Here is a 13,222-nt window from a genome sequence, read left to right on the forward strand (position 1 = left end):
AACTACACGGCACACTATACAGCCTATCTAGTCCAACGACTTTTGGACATCCATACCAGGGCCGGATTACCGACCAGGCAACAAAAGCGGTCGCTTGGGGACCCATTCAGAGTCAAAGGGGCCCCATCAGCACATAAACCAGCCCTCGCCATCCTGTCAGTGGTGGCTGGATGGTATAATGGTTAAAGGGACTCTGAGCAGTGCAGTAACTATGGAAAGATGCATATCATTTTAAAGCTCTCTTTCTCCTCTTCCCAATGATATATAAACCGCCGCCCTGTGTCTCTTAGTTTTCGCTATTTTCGAGATCGAAATTGCGGCCACGGCAATTTCGATCACGAAAATAGCGAAAACTAAAAGGCGTAGGGTGGCAGTTTATCTATAATTGGAAAGAGGAGAAAGAGAGCTTCAAAATGATATGCATCTTTACATAGTTACATTATATTACACAGGACGACTTTTCTCCAAAGTCGGCAGCTCAATTCAGCACAATGTAATGAAATAGAAGGAACCCGGGGGATATAATTACAAACATCATGCTGGTAGGTGTGAGGATGTAATTAATTAGTTGTGGGTATGCTTAAAGGCATACCCACAGGCACTGCTCGGAGTCCCTTTAAGGGCTCTGACACTGGAGACCCGGGTTCGAATCTCAGCTCTGCCTGTTCAGTAAGCCAGCACCTATTCAGTAGGAGGCCTTAGGCAAGTCTCTCTAACACTGCTACTGCCTATAGGGTGTGTCCTAGTGGCTGCAGCTCTGGCGCTTTGAGTCCCCCAGGAGAAAAGCGCGATATAAATGTTATTTGTCTTGTCTTGTCAAATGATGCCGTGCGCTGCTGATTGTCTTCGGAGCCAGGCTCTCCTCCTAGGTCCCCCTCCTGCTACTGTGCACTCTGCCACTGCCCACTCCTCCCTCCCTTCCCACAGAGAACCACAGCTGCAGCAAGAATGATAGCAGCAGATGGCAAACGCTCACTCACCTATCCATAATCCAAGCGATGGAGATCCTGTCATCTGAAACCCATCTCTTCTATAGTGCAGCCGCTCGCTCTGAACTTCCTGATTCTCAGATCAGACAGGAAGCAGGAAGTAGTTATAGTAGTAGTAACAGAGCGGCAGCACTCTAGAGGAGACAGATGGGCTCCGAATTGACGGGACCTCTATTGCTTGGATCGCAATAGGTGAATGTGAGTCATCTGGTGCTGTCATTCTCCCCCGCTGTGGTTGCCTTCTCTGCTGGACTATCGTATTCACTGGGATGGAGGCAGCATGGTGGCTGTCTAGTTTGGGAGGAAATTGGTTGTTCGGTGGTGGGGGTGGTTATGTAATTCTGTCTGAGGAACGGCTTCCTGTTTGGCGGTGTCCAGAGATTTCTGCTATTGCCAGGCTGGAGATGCAGGGGGGAAGTGCTGCTGCTGTGATATCTGGCGCCCTCTTCACAGGGGTGCCCCAGCCCCTGAGTGCAAATGTTCCAGCCATTCATCTCTCACTCTGCATTTTGCCGCTGCTATTCCCTGCATTGTGCACCCACAGAGGAAAGCGGGCTGTTGCCCATAGCAACCAGTAGCTCGGCTGCCCCGGTGTGTGCGACATGTTGCTGTGCAGCTGCATCTGCTGCTTCTATTATGACATGATGGGGGGGGGGGCAAATCAGTTTCTTTGCTTAGGGCCCCATTTAGCCTTAATCCGGCTCTGCCACAGCTGGTGCACCAGGCGTAGCAGAGTAGCTACACAGCACAACATACAATACAGCCTATCTAAAACTGTCCTTGTACCAGCAGCAGCAGCAGCAGCACCTCTCCCTACACTGACTAAGGCAGGCTGTAAAATGTCCAAGATTTTTTCTCTCATGAGTGGCCCAGGTAGTGTTCGAACTGACCATTCTGTCCCACCTGACTTCAGGGTGGAGGGTCAAAGAATGACCTTATGAGAAAGTATAGGGCAGGCGTGAATGACCTGTACTGTTTGCGAGCTGGGAACCAGGAACTAGTCTCCCAATGAGCTGTCCTGCCATCACAGTATTCAACTTGTATGAAGTAGGAGGAAAGGTTTATTTATTTTTATAAATATTTTTATTCTCCATAGTAATAAGTTGGCTTTTATTTTCCACTGTCTTTTTGTTTTGTCACACACAATGTTCATGGTGTTAGTATTTTGTACATTACACAAATAGTGTAACATACATTGTAAGAACAATGTACATTTTGAACATGACTTGAGTTGCTCAGGTTAACATAAGTTACTTTTTTTGTTCGTATATTCCTTTCACAAGGTTTTGTAAATATTTTATATTATTGGTATTTTTGATGTTTGACTCTATCCAAGTCAACTCTTTTAGATGTGTTCTTCTCACAAATTTAGGAGAGTGACCACTGCCGATCATTCTGCCTGAGTGGGGACAGGTTTATAATATTCCCTAACTGCTTTAGCTGTGGTTGCCTTCATGATGACCTGCCTTAGCTGTGGTTGCCTTCATGATGACCTGCCTTAGCTGTGGTTGCCTTCATGATAACCTGCCTTAGCTGTGGTTGCCTTCATGATGACCTGCCTTAGCTGTGGTTGCCTTCATGATAACCTGCCTTAGCTGTGGTTGCCTTCATGATAACCTGCCTTAGCTGTGGTTGCCTTCATGATAGCCTGCCTTAGCTGTGGTTGCCTTCATGATGACCTGCCGTAGCTGTGGTTGCCTTCATGATAACCTGCCGTAGCTGTGGTTGCCTTCATGATAACCTGCCTTAGCTGTGGTTGCCTTCATGATAACCTGCCTTAGCTGTGGTTGCCTTCATGATAACCTGCCTTAGCTTGTAGCTGTGATATTTCAGCATCAGTGGCTCCCTTTGTGTCCTCTGTGGGTCTAGGAAGTTTTTTGTCCATCATACAGGATGTAGGAATGTATTTTCTCTATGTTAGAAAATTCTAAAATATATTACGCTGCCAACTTACGCCATGTCAGGTGTGATATGAAGTACATATTTATATCTAAGCATATGATTGTGAAAGTCAAGCTTTAGTTGAAACTTATAACCTTGTGACCTGATTGCTTCACTATATAAGCCAAGCCAGTCTTCCACACAGAGAACAGCTCCAAAGTCCCTCTTTTGTGTATAGACTCGGTGCTTACGAAACTAAGTAAGTATATACAGGGCTATTATTCCTTATGGTATCATTAGTACTTTACAGACAAGGGAACCTAACAGCCTTTTCAGCTTACAGGTTTATGAGACTTTATTACAGTATTAATTTTTATCTTTAGTTTTACAGGGAATGTTTTCAGTTTTTTGTTGTGATCTGTATAGTACTATGAGATTGTACTTTCATCAGGGAAATGTAAACTTCTGTTTAGTCAAGGCAAGCTATCTCCATATTAAACATCAGGACACTGACTGTCAGTTGCCAAGTCAGGAGAGTAAAGATGGTCAATAAACTTCAAATAATTCTGGCTTTTTGTGCAAGTTTCAAGAAAATGGTGTGCAACTTGGGATTGAGCCAATCAAATGAATTTGCTGCTGATTTTGATTGGTTCTAATTCAAGTTGCATATTATTTGTTTGAAATCTGAATATCAGTCAGGATAATTTGATCCTCTCTATAGGAGACATGTGGCCTTAATTAATTTGGTTTCTCCTAGGAGATATTTTTATCTTTTGTTTAAAATCAATTTTTAAAAAGTACTGTTAACATCATTCTAAGTATTTTCTTGCAAGCTGGAGGCTTAAAAGACATTTTATTGATCAGATGTGAAAATATCACCTAGGAAAAAAATTAGGAAAAAAAGTAAATAGAATAACGGCCACAGTTTCTAAAATGTTAAGAGACCTATTTCTTCAAAAATTACTCTGCTTACAAGATTTGCCAGAAAAACCAAAAGGCAGAGCTTCAAAAATGATTGCCAAATCCTTATTTTTGAAATGGAAATTTCTTAAACTTCTGTGGTTGTAAAGTTTCTATGGAGAAATGAGCAAAGAATTCTAACAAGCAAATAACTTTTTGGGTCTCCAATATGAGGCCAGAAACCCACTAGGAGTGATTTCTAATCGCTAGCGATTTGAAAAAGCTCTTGCTAATGCAATGCTATGGGGGATTTTTTATAAAATCACATCGCTCAAGTGGAATCACACCCATAGCATTACATTAGCAAGAGTTTTCAAATCGCAAAATGCTCAGAAAATCGCTCCTAGTGGGTTTCTGGCCTTACAATGTTTTATATATATATTTTACTAACCCTACCTATATTTATCCCCTTTTTTCTTTTCTTTTTTTTTCTTTCCGTGATTTATTGACAGATTTCCAGCATGCTGAACCTGAAGAAATCTATGTTGCTGCTTTTCTTCTTTGGGATGGTTTCCTTGTCACTTGCTGATGAAAAGCAAGTATTTAAATGCACTACTGTATATTGATGAATGTTCAGATTATTATATGTACATTTATTTATTTTGAAAAAAAAATACAAATAAAACACACACAGGGCAAAGCCTCTCAGGTTAGATGCAGCCATTGCATATATGTTGGCAGTGCAGTATTAATTTGGGCATCAAATGTCATCTTTGCAGCCTGTCCACTGCTCTAACACTTTATTGGCCTCTACATCAGCTAGACTTCACTAGTGTCATAGTTGTAAGGATTACCATTATGTGCATTTAATTCGTTATAATCATTATAAGCTGTGTGTGAGTGTGTGTGTGTGTGTGTGTGTGCCTGTGTTCATGTGTGTGTGTGCCTGTGTTCATGTGTGTGTGTGCCTGTGTTCGTGTGTGTGTGTGTGTGCCTGTGTTCATGTGTGTGTGTGCCTGTGTGTGTGTGCCTGTGTTTGTGTGTGTGTGTGTGTGTGTGTGTGTGTGTGCCTGTGTTCGTGTGTGTGTGTGTGCCTGTGTTTGTGTGTGTGTGTGTGTGTGCCTGTGTTCGTGTGTGTGTGTGTGTGCCTGTGTTCATGTGTGTGTGTGCCTGTGTTCGTGTGTGTGTGTGTGTGTGCCTGTGTTTGTGTGTGTGTGTGTGTGTGTGCCTGTGTTCATGTGTGTGTGTGCCTGTGTTTGTGTGTGTGTGTGTGTGTGTGTGTGTGCCTGTGTTCGTGTGTGTGTGCCTGTGTTCGTGTGTGTGTGCCTGTGTTTGTGTGTGTGTGTGTGTGTGTGTGTGTGTGTGTGCCTGTGTTCATGTGTGTGTGTGCCTGTGTTTGTGTGTGTGTGTGTGTGTGTGTGCCTGTGTTCGTGTGTGTGTGTGTGTGTGTGTGTGTGTGACTGTGTTCATGTGTGTGTGTGCCTGTGTTCATGTGTGTGTGTGCCTGTGTTCATGTGTGTGTGTGTGTGTGCCTGTGTTTGTGTGTGTGTGTGTGTGTGTGTGTGTATTGGAAGTGTTTAGAACAGGGGTGTCAAACTCAAATACAGAGTGGGCCGAAATTGAATTCTGGGACCAAGTCGCGGGCCAACCTCACTGTCTACTGGCCATCTTCCTCCCTTATACAGTTCCCTGGTGTTATGTGGTCCTCCCTCCCCTATACAGTTCTCTGGTGTTTAGTGGTCCCCATCCCTCCCCTATACAGTTCCATGGTATTTAGTGCTTTCTCCTTACCTCCCCCATATGGCTTCCCTGGTGTTCTAGTGCTTCACCTCCAATATAGCTTTCCCTGTTGGTCTAGAGTGGGCCAAACATAATGCAAAGTGGGGAAACCACTTGGGGGTCAAATTAAATGGCTCTAAGGTCCAGATCTGGCCTACGAGCTGGAGTTTGACATATACATTAGAAGGAGGCCGTGTAGTCTAACCCCCTTTGGAAAATTCCTCTGTATTCCCAGTATAAAACTTCCATTATGTCCTGTGGCTCTTTAGCTATGTCGCTGCATTTTAGCAAGCTTTATGTTAAGTTTTCCTGTTTCTGCTCTGGTGTCCCTGGCATTGCTTGCCAAAATGCAATCAAATTGTTGGTCCTACCTCCAGGTGAAACCATGGCCAGCTTTATTACTGCATAAATGTACCCAGCACTGGTAGCAGCATATATGTGGGGTAATTAATACTTCCTCTGGTCGATTCGCTGGTTAGAAGTCACACACTGGAGGCTCTAACACAGCTCATATAAAATGCACCTGTGCTTACATAAACAGGAAAAATAAAAAGATCAATCAATAATTTGTAACTTAGTCAAATTTGTATTTAAGATTTATAAACCTTTTCCAGCTCTAAAAATACATACAAACTTAGGTTGACCATATGCTGTATATATATATATATATATATATATATATATATATATATATATATATATATATATATATATATATATATATATATATATATATATATATATATTTCCGAATTAGACGTTTAATTGTACAAAACATCTAATTGTTCAAAAACTGAAGTGGATGAAACATTGATGATCAATATTACAATTGATATTAAGGGCCAATATTGATCTAATGACTGATCTGCAATATTGGTCTTTAGTCGCTCACAAAATAATTGATTGTTATATTGATCATAATACAATAAATAAGATTGAGTGGTAACTGAACAGAGTTTTATAATGACCAATTCTGATACCCTAAGCTACAAGAGAGAAGAATCTCTTTTCTATCTTAGCTATGACAGAGTTACGGCCAGTGCTGGCCTGTGTTCTCACGCATAAAAGAATAATTTATCACCACTCATACTCAGTACTCATTAGGTGCTGAAATGATAATAAATGATCTGCACTGATGATAGGATGATAAGGAGACAGGATACATATTCTTTATTCAATTCACTTTTTGTCCTAAGTTTTCTCCTGCTTGATATTTTCACAACTATCCAATAAAATGCCCTTTAAGCCACCAGCAAGCAAGAAAATATTCAGAATATTTTTGACAGTACTTTTTCACCTACTACCTTTTGTTACTTTATCTATCACAGAGTGCTGAGAACTTATTTTAACCACTCTGTGACTGCCTAATGCCGATGGGCAGCTGCAGAGTGGCTCTCCTGGGACCGCCTAACGCTGATTGGTGTCAAGAGTGGTGGGCAGAGATTAGCAAGGTACTGACACTCGCTCACGTGCCCGTTCCCTTCAAATACACAAAGCGGGGATCCGTTAGCAGCCTGCCAGCCACAATCGGAGCTGGCAGGCTGCAATGTAAAAAAAAAAAGTCAAAAACATTTGTACAGTGCTGCGATCTAGCGCATCCCTGTTCGGGGACAGCCCTGTCACTTAGCTGTCCCTCAGATTGGCTCCCAGTCTAATCCCTCTCATAAGCTGATGTCTATGAGCAGGGGCGTAGCTTGGGGGGATCGGGGTAGGACAAGTGCCCCCGGGCGCTGGGTCCCCAAGGGCGCCCGGCTGCAGTGTCCTTTTTTTTTCTTTAAATGTATTATTTCTTCTCCCCGGACCGGGTCTCCACAGTCAGTGACGTCACCAGTGATGTCACACGTCATCAGCGCACTGCCGCACATCGTCCATAGCAGTGTAACGCTGAGCAGAGCGGCAGAGAGACCGAGGCGCCGCCAGCCAGCCCCATCCTATTCGCTGCCGGCAGCCGACGAGATTCACGAGGCAGGCAAGGCAGGGAGGGAAGAAGACAGGTGGAGTCGCCGGAGACAGCGTGGAGCTGGATGGGATGGACGACGATTTAGGCTTCCAGGCGGACTGAGGAGGACCAGAGCCTATTAGGCATATTGACGCTTTGATGGTGAGGCTCACTGAGAGGAAGCCAGGCAGAGGGAGGGTGGGTGAGCATGAGCCTGGGGGGCTCCACCTCCTTCCAATCAACTATACCCAACCTTCCTGCAGATTCCATAAATTGTTTACAGGAGACATACTGACCCACCTAGATAGAGAGAGAGACCCACCCTACCTTCATATATACCTTCATACATTCACATATCAATGATATGTGCAGGAAGCAAGGTTGGGTATAGTTGATTGGGAGGAGGTGGAGGGGTAAGAAGGTATATATGACATGATGATATGTATGTATGAAGGTATATATATGAAGGCAAGGGTGGGGTCTATTGATCAGTATTTAATTTAGGTATATATGATGTGAAGAAGGGGGTCAGTAGGTGGGGGGTATGTGCCATGTAGTGATAGGTTAAGGTTTATCTTTGTGTCTCCAGGGCAACAGGTGGGAGCATGCAAATAAATTCTCCACCAAGTAAAAATGTATGGAAAAGTTTGGATGCACCATTACCTGTGAAGTTCCGCCCACATATTTTTGGCAATGGTGCTGCCTGCCTGCCTGCCAGAGCTCAGCCCAGATCCAGTTTTATCCAGCAGCTGTAGGCTGCAACCGGCCTGGCTGTGTTTTACGTTTTCTGCCAGCCTACTGGCTACTGCGACCCCTCACTCCCAGACACACCAGCCCCCCCACCCCCTTCACTGCTGACCAAGGTCTCCAGTCCACTGCCCACCAAACCACCAGGCAGTTTGCCTGAGGCCTAGTGGGGTCTCTGGCTAGAGGCCTCAGGCTCAAGGCCTGAGCCTGAGGCCTGTAGCCAGAGACCCCTGGCTACAGGGAGCTCACAATCTAATCCTACCACACTCCTAGTGTAATCCTGCCATATGTCCTACCATATTAATATTATGTATTTATAAACCACTGCTTATACTACTGCTAACTTTCTGTACATTTGGCTCCACCCATAACCATGCCCACATTTATTACGTGTTCACGCCCCTTTTTTCTCGCGCCTTCACCTCAGGGGGTGCATTAATAGTCTTTGTCCCCGGGCGCTGAAAGCCCTAGCTACGCCTCTGCCTATGAGAGGGTAATGAAGCGTACGGAGCGCAGTCAGGGCCAAATGGTGGGGAGGGAGGCAGAGGGAAAAAATAGTTTTTTTTTCCATTTAAAAAAAAAAATCTATTAAAATTATTAATAAAAAAAATCGCAGCAGCAATCACCACCAAAAAATTCCTACATTAGTGGCAAGGAATGGCGGTAAATAAAATTAATTTTGGTGGTAAGTTGTATGGCTGAGCAAAAAAAAAATGTTAAACTGCGTAGTGCTGAATTATAAAAAAAAAATCATCTGGTCACTAAGGGGGTGTAAACCTGTGGTCCTCAAGTGGTTAAACAGAAGATAAAAGATTGTCTCCTAGGAGAAAACATGGGAGAAAAGGGGAATTGAATAAAGGCTATTATATATTAGAAATAAAGTAAGGAATATGTCAGAAATAGATTATTCAAGCTGGTTTCACAAGCTGCATATATTTGCATAAAATTAACATAAAAATGTTACATGGTGTATAATGGATGCTACGGTCTTACCTGAGCAATCCCCATGCGGTAAATAAGGTCTTAAATTGTGCGTTATCGGATTTCTCATGTAAAATAGAGGGCATGTTAGCACATAATTTACTGATCAGTTTAAGACCTGCCGTTACCTGGAGGTAAAGTCAATTTGTATGCATTTTGCAGTTTTTAGTGGAGTTCCTATTCAGGCTGCATAATAAAAAAGAATAGTAGAATTAAAACTACAAAATATTTTTTTTTATAGGGGGTGCCTATAAATATACTTTCCATAGGTTGCTACAAAATTAAATACACCTTACCCCCCCCCCCCCAACAAAAAAACACCTTTCAAAGACTATCCTAAGACAATTAACCATTTCTTCCGTTGGGTGTGAGCCTCACGTCCGCAGTGGCAGCTGCTACAGCCGCAGGGACACGATAGTCACTGGGGGGCTGTGTGGGTGATCATGCGGGCAGATGCCCATGACCGCACTGTTAGCGGCAACAGTCCCCTGAGCCAATCCGTACATGTCCACTGAGAATGAACATTGTTTTAGTTCAAAAACAGTGTTCATTCTTATATAGATGCTGATTTCCACCACTTACCGGCGATGATCGTTAGATTTACGAATGGGTACAAACTTCCCATTCATTAATCTCTCCGCAGGCCACCAGTTACAATGTAGCAACACATTACTTTGTATTGCGTACTTATTGTACGCGGATAGGAAGTACTCGGTGGGGACATCTTGTGGCCAAATAGTAAAACTACACCTACTGACTTTGGGGAATTAAATGTTTTTAATAGGTTTGTCAAGAGGGCATATTATTATGGGATAAAAATGAGTGATGGATGTAAAACTACAAAAAAATGCACCTTTGTTTCCAAATAAAATATTGTCACCATACATTATATTAGGGATATAATTTTAATGTTGCAATAACCAGGACAATTGGTTAAATAAAATGTGTGGATTTTAATTATGGTAGCATGTATTATTTTAAAACTATAATGGCTGAAAATAAGAAAAAAAAAATTAAATATTCATTATTTCTCAATTATTCCCATTATAATGAATTTAGAATAAAATAATTCTAACAAAATGTACTACCCAAAGAAAGCCTAATTGGTGACGAAAAAAACAAGGTTTAGATTATTGTGTTGTGCTAAGTAGTGATAAAGGTATTGGTGAATAAAAGGGAGGAGCGTAAAATGTGAGAATTCCTCTTGTACATAATGTGAAAAATGCCCGCGGGCTGAAATAGTTAAAGACTATTATTACTATTTACTGCACTGAAATACTGCACTTTTTTCCACACTTTTCACATGTTTTACAGCATGTTTTACCACATTTTAGGAAATGCAGGAAAATCTTTCAGAATTGCTAAAAAAAAAAAACCCTGATAATGCTGATTGCGGTATTTTGCCAACAAAAAAATAGTTTCTGCACATAGCTACCAGAATTGAAGCCATTGTGTATTAGGCCATATTAAGTGTTTCCCCCCAAAAAATAGGTAATCCTCGATTGTAGGTAATTGGCCAAAGGATCAACCCCCAGTATAGGTAACCATCCTTAGTATAGGTAGGCAATGAGTCTCTCCCAGTACAGCTAGCCAAAGGTTACCCCACATAAAGGGCATTGGTGTCAGTGGGGATATGTAGCTGCAGCCTCTCCCTCCCCAACATTTACAGACCTACAGATCAATGTGCAGCACATTCCAAATGCAGGAACAAGCAATAACTTTCACAGCTGCAGTGGACACTGCACTGCTCTCCCCTCTGTATATGTTGCCACTGATCTGAGGTCTGTCTGTAAGTGACAGGCAGAAGTATCCATACAAGTCACAGACAGGGAGGGCCTGGTTGCATAGGAGGCCCTTGCTGTAGGTGAGGCCCCAAGGGGTTTAATAGTTCACCTGGGTCAAGCAGCACCCCAAAGCAGGAGATGTCCCATGGCAGACAGTAGCAGGAACTACAGTACTAGCTGAGGAGTTATCAACTCTGCAGATAAATGAAGATGATGCTATTGGTGGGAGCAGATCTGTAATTATAGATTTACAACAATAATGTGAAAGGAAAGAGCAACATTTTATCATTTTATGACAAATGAACATTTGAGTTTTACCCCTCCACCTGTATTTCCCTGGGGTCCAACATTCTGGTGAATAGGAATCATTGTGGCCTAGTGACAAGCAGAGAAAACACAGCATTTCTGCACTGTATATAAAGTACTGCTACCATGGAATAATTGCCTAATAATGGCCTCAACCTCTATTTTTTCATAGGAGAGATGAGGATGACGATGCTGAAGAGGGAGAAAATAAGAGAGAAGAAGAAAGCGATAGCGAGGAGGAATTGGAAAAGCGATTTGGTGATGAGAATGCTTATTCGAATGCATTTTCAAAATACAAATATAAGATCGTAAAAGGTAGATAATTATCCTCCACCTCTATGGAACTTGGTTGATATAATCAGACTGAATTATGAAAAACTTCAGGTGCCTTAATAAAAATACACTTAACTAATACGCCTTGTTTTTCTTTTTGTGTTATGGGAATCACTTACACTGAGGTTTAAACATTCCCAACTGCTCAATCGCCGTGGTAATCCTGGAAACATATTGGGACATTGTCATGCAAGGTGTTCCAGTGTTTGTTATTTCAGTTGGGTTTCCTTTTACTTGGAATGTTTTCTCTCCTACATATACTTTACAGAACAGAGATGCAGCAGGAATGACTTATTAGTGGAGATGAGCAAACTTGGCCAAATCTGGTTTCAGAATTCCTGCTTAATTTTGAATTTTAAAACAATATATTGAAGTCACTCACTGCCCATGATGCTGCCTGAGCCGGGTGTGTCAGACGGCATCTTCCAAGGGACGCCATCCCACCCACCCCCTTTCCCACGGAGTCTGGATCCCCTCTGCCTCGCTGATACTTCAGTCTTCAGACCTCAGATCAGTGTTGACCCGCACAACTGAAGACACAGGAGAGCATTGTCCTGGTGTCCCTGTTAGCGCACTATGCAAGAACTAAGTGAGATGTCACTTCCTGTATACGCCCACTAGCAGGGACACGTCACAACGCTCTCCTAAGTCTTCACTGTGGGTCACAGGTGATCTGAGGTCTGATGACTGAAGTACAGTGCCAGCGAGGCAGAGGGGATCTGGACTCCATGGGCCGAGGAGGTGAAGAAGTGGGTGGTCAGGGCCGGCACTTTCATAGAGGCAAAGGGGGCAATTGCCCCAGGGCCCAAAAGCCTGTGGGGGACCCCCAAAATGCCCCTCTTCCCCTCCAGCTACGGTGACCCATGACAGTGGAGATGTTGTGTGTTTACTCTGTATAGAAAAAGGAGGTGAATAATGGGAACCCCAAAAATGCTTTTTAGGGGACATATGATGGACACCTAATTGTAGCTAGATTCGGCCCTGCGGGTGGTGGGGGAAAGGGGGGGACAGGCTGCCTACCTATACTAGGGGCACTGATGCCTGGCCATCTATACTGTGGGGACCTATACCTGGATACATACTGGGGGTCCCTATTCCTGACTATCTATGCTGGGGGCACCTATGCCTGGCTATCTATACTGAGGGCACATAAGCCTGGCTATCTATACTGGGGGCACCTATGCCTGGTTACCTATACTGGGGGCACCTATACTAGGCTACCTATACTGGGGCACCTATACCTGGCTAGCTACAGGTCCTTCTCAAAAAATTAGCATATTGTGATAAAGTTCATTATTTTCTGTGATGTACTGATAAACTTTAGACTTTCATATATTTTAGATTCATTACACACAACTGAAGTAGTTCAAGCCTTTTATTGTTTTAATATTGATGATTTTGGCATACAGCTCATGAAAACCCCAAATTCCTATCTCAAAAATTTAGCAAATTTCATCCGACCAATAAAAGAAAAGTGTTTTTAAAACAAAAAAAAGTCAACCTTCAAAAAATTATGTTCAGTTATGCACTCAATACTTGGTGGGGAATCCTTTTGCAGAAATGACTGCTTCAATCTGGCGTGG

At 42.9% G+C, this 13,222-nt stretch overlaps 1 long non-coding RNA gene across 1 annotated transcript; it reads left to right on the top strand.

Annotated features, from left to right (window-relative positions):
* The first annotated feature begins 3,026 nt into the window (after positions 1-3,026).
* LOC137534611 (uncharacterized) lies at positions 3,027-11,718 on the top strand. Its single transcript, XR_011024373.1, has 3 exons — positions 3,027-3,129; positions 4,283-4,365; positions 11,479-11,718. It is a non-coding gene; the product is annotated as an uncharacterized lncRNA (long non-coding RNA).
* Positions 11,719-13,222: the final 1,504 nt, after the last annotated feature.

Source organism: Hyperolius riggenbachi, chromosome 10, assembly GCF_040937935.1.
Source record: "Hyperolius riggenbachi isolate aHypRig1 chromosome 10, aHypRig1.pri, whole genome shotgun sequence".
NCBI classification, from domain to species: Eukaryota; Metazoa; Chordata; class Amphibia; order Anura; family Hyperoliidae; genus Hyperolius; species Hyperolius riggenbachi.